A 6,088-nucleotide genomic window follows, 5' to 3' on the forward strand; every position below is an offset into this window, starting at 1 on the left:
GGACTACAAGCCCCAGAATGCAATGGGCGATGGAAGGCAAGCAAAGAGAGCTTGGGATATATAGTCTCTGAAGCGAACGTGTCTTAAAGATAGTGGCTGTTACAGCTACTATTATTAATTAATGTTTTAGCAACAGCATCGGAGAAGGCAATGGCACCCCACTCCAGTACTCTTGCCTGGAAAATCCCATGGACGGAGGAGCCTGGTAGGCTGCAGTCCATGGGGTCGCGAAGAGTCGGACACGACTGAGCGACTTCACTTTCACTTTTCACTTTCATGCATTGGAGAAGGAAATGGCAACCCACTCCAGTGTTCTTGCCTGGAGAATCTCAGGGACGGGGGAGCCTGGTGGGCTGCCGTCTATGGGGTCGCACAGAGTCGGACACGACTGAAGCCACTTAGCAGCAGCAGCAGCAGCGACAGCATGTTTTAAAGCTTTCTTAAATAATTATTTTTATTGAAGTATAGTTGATGTATAATATTATATGTTACAGTATAGTGATTCACAATCTTTAGGGTTATACTCGATTTATAGTTACTATAAAATATCATCTATATTCCCTGTGTTGTAAAATAGATCCTTGTAACTTATTTTATACATAACAGTTTGTACCTCTTAATCCCCTACCCTTAAAACATTGCCCCTCCTCACTTCCCTCTCCCCAGTGGTAACCACTAGTTTGTTCTGCATATCCATGAATCTGTTTCTTGTTTGTTATAGTTACTAATTTGTTGGGTTTTTAAAAATTCTATGTATAAGTGATATCATACAGTATTTATCTTTCTTTGACTTATTTCAGTTAGCATAATGCCCTCAAAGCTAGTGGAGGTGATGGAATTCCAGTTGAGCTATTTCAAATCCTGAAAGATGATGCTGTGAAAGTGCTCACTCAATATGCCAGCAAATTTGGAAAACTCAGCAGTGGCCACAGGACTGGAAAACGTCAGTTTTCATTCCAATCCCAAAGAAAGGCAATGCCAAAGAATGCTCAAACTACTACACAATTGCACTCATCTCACACGCTAGTAAAGTAATGCTCAAAATTCTCCAAGCCAGGCTTCAGCAATACGTGAACTGTGAACTTCCAGATGCTCAAGCTGGTTTTAGAAAAGGCAGAGGAACTAGAGATCAAATTGCCAACATCTGCTGGATCATGGAAAAAGTAAGTGAGTTCCAGAAAAATACCTATTTCTGCTTTATTGACCATGCCAAAGCCTTTGACTGTGTGGATCACAATAAACTGTGGAAAATTCTGAAAGAGATGGGAATACGAGACCACCTGACCTGCCTCTTGAGAAACCTACATGCAGGTCAGGAAGCAACAGTTAGAACCAGACATGAAACAACAGACTTGTTCCAAATATGAAAAGGAGTACGTCAAGACTGTGTATTGTCACCCTGCTTATTTAATTTATATGCAGAGTACATCATGAGAAATGCTGGGCTGGAAGAAGCACAAGTTGGAATCAAGATTGCTGGGAGAAATATCAATAACTTCAGATATGCAGATGACACCACCCTTATGGAAGAAAGTGAAGAGGAACTAAAACGCCTCTTGATGAAAGTGAAAGAGGAGAGTGAAAAAGTTGGCTTAAAGCTCAACATTCAGATAACGAAGATCATGGCATCTGATCCCATCACTTCATGGCAAACAGATGGGGAAACAGTAGGAACAGTGTCAGACTTTATTTTGGGGGCTCTAAAATCACTGCAGATGGTGACTGCAGCCATGAAATTAAAAGACACTTACTCCTTGGAAGGAAAGTTATGACCAACCTAGATAGCATATTCAAAAGCAGAGACATTACTTTGCCAACAAAGGTCCATCTAGTCAAGGCTATGGTTTTTCCAGTGGTCATGTATGGATGTGAGAGTTGGACTGTGAAGAAAGCTGAGCGCCGAAGAATTGATGCTTTTGAACTGTGGTGTTGGAGAAGACTCTTGAGAGTCCCTTGGACTCCAAGGAGATCCAACCAGTCCATCCTAAAGGAGATCAGTCCTGGGTGTTCTTTGGAAGGACTGATGCTAAAGCTGAAACTCCAATACTTTGGCCACCTCATGTGAAGAGTTGACTCATTGGAAAAGACTGATGCTGGGAGGGATTGGGGGCAGGAGGAGAAGGGGACGACAGAGGATGAGATGGTTGGATGGCATCACCAACTCGATGGACACGAGTTTGAGTGAACTCTGGAAGTTGGTGATGGACAGGGAGGCCTGGTGTGCTGCGATTCATGGGGTCGCAAAGAGTCAGACACGACTGAGCGACTGAACTGAACTGAACTGAATGCCCTCCCAAATCCATCGATGTTGCAAATGGCAAAATGTTCATTCTTTTTTATGACTGAGTAGTATTCCATTAAATAAATATATCAATATCACATCTTCTTCATTCAATCATCTGTTGATTGACACTTAGGTTGCTTCCATATCTTGGTAATTGTAAATAATTCTGGTATGAACATTAGGGTGCATGTATCTTTTTCAATTAGTGTTTTCATTTTTTTCAAATGTATATCCAGATGTGAAATTGCCAGGTCATATGGTAGTTCTGTTTGTGGTCCTATCGATGACAGCCATTCCTTCGGATGGGAGGTGATAGCTCTCTGTGGTTCTGACTTGCATTTCCCTGATGATTAGCAGTTTTGAGCATCTTTGCATGTGCCTATTGGTAATCTGCATTACCTCTTTGGAGAAATGTCTGTTCAGATCTTCTGCCCATTTTTTAACTGGGTTGTTTGTTTTTTTGATATTGAGTTGTATGAGCTGTTTATATACTTTCAATTAACCTATTATTGGTCATATTATTTGCAAACATTTTATTCCATGCAGTGAAAGTAAAGTCACTCAGTCGTGTCCGAGTCTATGGGACTGCATGGACTATAGCCTATCAGGTTCCTCCATCCATGGAATTTTCCAGGCAAGAATACTGGAGTGGGTTGCCATTTCCTTCCCCAGGGGATCTTTCTGACCCAGGGATTGAACCTGGGTTTCCTGCATTGCAAGTGGATGCTTTTACCAACTGAGCCACCAGGGAAGTGACTCCATTCAGTAGGTTGTCACTTTGTTTTATCAATGGTTTCCTTTGCAATGCGAAAGCTTGTAAGTTTGGTTAGGTCCCATTTGATTATTTTTGCTTTTATTTCCTTAGCTGTAGGAGACTGATCCAAAAAACAATGCTATGATTTGTGTCAAAGAATGTTCTGCCTATGTTTTATTCTAGGAGTTTAATGTTTTCAGGTCTTACATTTAGCTCTTTAGTCCATTTAGAGTTTATTTTTGTATGTGGTGTTAGAGAATGTTCTAATTTCATTCTTCTATATCTAGGTGCCCAGTATTCCCAGCACCACTTATTGAAGAGACTGTCTTTGCTCTTTGTATATTTTTGCTTCCTTACTGCTAAGTCACTTCAGTCGTGTCCGACTCTGTGCGACCCCATAGACGGCAGCCCACAAGGCTCCCCCGTCCCTGGGTCCCTGGGATTCTCCAGGCAAGAACACTGGAGTGGGTTGCCATTTCCTTCTCCAATGCATGAAAGTGAAAAGTGAAAGTGAAGTTGCTCAGTCGTGTCCGACTCTTAGTCATAGTTTAATTGACCATAATGTCTCTGTTTTTGTGCCAATACCATACTGTCTTGATTACTGTAGCTTTATAGTGTGATCTGAAGTCAGAGAGCATGATTCTTCCTGCTTTGTTGATCTTTCTCAAGATTGTTTTGGTTATCTAGGGTCTTTTGTATTACCATATAGTTTTTGAAATTATTTGTTCTTGTTCTGTGAAAAATGCCGTGGTAGATTGGTAGGGACTGTATCAAATTATAGATTGCCTGGGTTAGTATAGCCATTTAAAAATATTATTTCTTCCAATTCAAGAACACACTGTATCTTTCCATCTGTTTGTGACATCTTCAAGTTCTTTCTTAGTAACAGCATTTTAAAGGACTTGTTACCAAGACTGTATGCAGTACTTTAAATATATTATGTTTTTAAAAAACCACCTTATTATCCATGAAAGCAGAGATCTGCAGGGATTTAATATTTATTAGTGGATGCATTTAAAGATGGATAAAGAATGTCCACCCTTTAGTATAATTAGACATGTTGAGTTTCCCAAACAAGTACCTTGCTAAGTGTAAGATACAACTTACTTCCATTTATTTGTTCAAAGCTGCTACTGTCAAGATTTTCAGAAATCTCTTCAGTTCTAGGAATTCATGAATTTTTGTCATATCTTTTTTCCCATTTGGGACATGGTCACATTATCATGGTCTCTTCAATCTCTATCCCAGTGCAGAAGCTTCTCCCTCCTAATCCTCTAGACCAGCTCAGTGGCTGCAGCCCTGTGGGTTATCCTAGGTGAAAATTGGGCACCATAGCTTTAAGAAAGATGGGACCCATTTTTCCATTTTCCTGCTTGCAAGTTCCCAGAATTTCATCAGCTTTTTAGACCATAGCAACACACTTGACTTTGAACAGTGCAGAATAATCAACCCCAGGTTTGAAGTGCAACTGGGACTTCAATTCCAGCTTTACCAGTTAAAGCCTCTATAGGTGACCCTAAGCAAGCCCCTCTCCTTCTGTAAACCCAGCTTCATCATATATAAAATGAGGAATTTGAATAAATGGATCTCTGATGTCTTTTTAAACTGAGCTTTCTGTGATGCTAGAATTGGCCATTTTCTTCTCTTTTCTAAAAAATGGCACTTCGGTTCCTTGAGCTAGAACAAAGACATGTTTGGTCTCCATTGGTACAGACTCCTTGAAAATATCCCTCAGATGAACTTGCCAAAACATCAGCAGTAGATATGAGAATTAAAACCCTGATTTAATCCAGAGAGCTGGAGGTAGTACAATATAGAAGTTAAAAGTGTGAGCTTTAAATCTAAGCAGACCTGAGTTGGAATACTAGCTCCATCATCTATTATGAGTATGGCTTCACCAGCTTCTCTTCTGAACTTCATCTTACTCATCTGTAGAACAGGAATAACTTTAGGATCTACCTAATAGGATTTAGGAGGATTCAGTGAACTTGTAAAGTACTTGTCACAGTGCCTGGCAGAAGAGATAAACAAAAGGATGCTAGGATGCTTTGGAAACTCTAGGATGCTTTTGGAAACTCTTCTTGGAAGTACCAGATGGAAGGGGAAGGAGATGACAGTAAACTGAGACTTGGATAACAACACAGGGGCACGGTATTAGTAAATTATAATTACCATAAACTTGTTGGTTTAAAGCAACAGAAATGTACTCTCCCACAGTTCTGGAGGCCAGAAGTCTGAAATTAGTTCCAGTGGGCCAAAATCAAGATATTAGCACCGGCACACTCCCCCTGGAGCCTCTAGAGAAGAATCTGCTGCTTGCCTCTCCAGCTTCTCCGGGAGAAGAGAATGTTGCTGGCATTCCTGGCCTGTATCACTCTAATCTCTGCCTCTACATTCACACCAACTCCTCTGTGGATCTGTATCATACCTCCCTCTGCCTCTCTCTGCTTTTCTAAGGACACTTGTGACTGCATTTGGGGCTGACCTAGATGATACAGTGTAATCTCTCATCTCAAGATCCTTTACTTGATCACATTTGCCAAGACCCTTTTTCCAAATCCAAATAGGGCATACTTGTAGATTCCAGGGACTAGGACCTAACTGGGCCTCACTGGTGGTTCAAATGGTAAGGAAACCACCTATAATGTTGGAGACCTGGGTTTGATCCATGGTTTGGGAAGATCCACTGGAGAAGGGAATGGCTACCTACTCCAATATTCTTGTCTGGAGAATTCCGTGGACGGAGGAGCCTGGTGGGCTATGATCCATGTGGTTGCAGAGTCAGACACAACTGAGCGTCTAACACACACACAGGACCTAATTACCTTTAGGGGACCACTTTTATTTTTAGCCTAGCACAGGTATTAAGCATTTTTCAGGTCTGAGCCCTTTCACGCTATGAAACTTGCCCAGGCCTAATTGTTCTTCTCCATACAAGTCCTGTAGTTTATCTTGTCTCCATTAAAAACTCTGCTGCTAAGTCGCTTCAGTTGTGTCCGACTCTGTGCAACCCCATAGACAGCAGCCCACCAGGCTCCCCTGTCCCTGGG

General features: G+C 41.4%; 1 long non-coding RNA gene across 1 annotated transcript; it reads left to right on the top strand.

Moving 5' to 3' along the window:
* The first annotated feature begins 2 nt into the window (after positions 1 to 2).
* On the top strand, positions 3 to 2,379 carry LOC139186571 (uncharacterized). The gene is made up of 2 exons (XR_011570201.1): positions 3 to 205; positions 801 to 2,379. It is a non-coding gene; the product is annotated as an uncharacterized lncRNA (long non-coding RNA).
* The last annotated feature ends 3,709 nt before the right edge of the window (positions 2,380 to 6,088 follow it).

This window comes from Bos indicus, chromosome 13, assembly GCF_029378745.1.
Source record: "Bos indicus isolate NIAB-ARS_2022 breed Sahiwal x Tharparkar chromosome 13, NIAB-ARS_B.indTharparkar_mat_pri_1.0, whole genome shotgun sequence".
In the NCBI taxonomy this organism is placed as follows: domain Eukaryota; kingdom Metazoa; phylum Chordata; class Mammalia; order Artiodactyla; family Bovidae; genus Bos; species Bos indicus.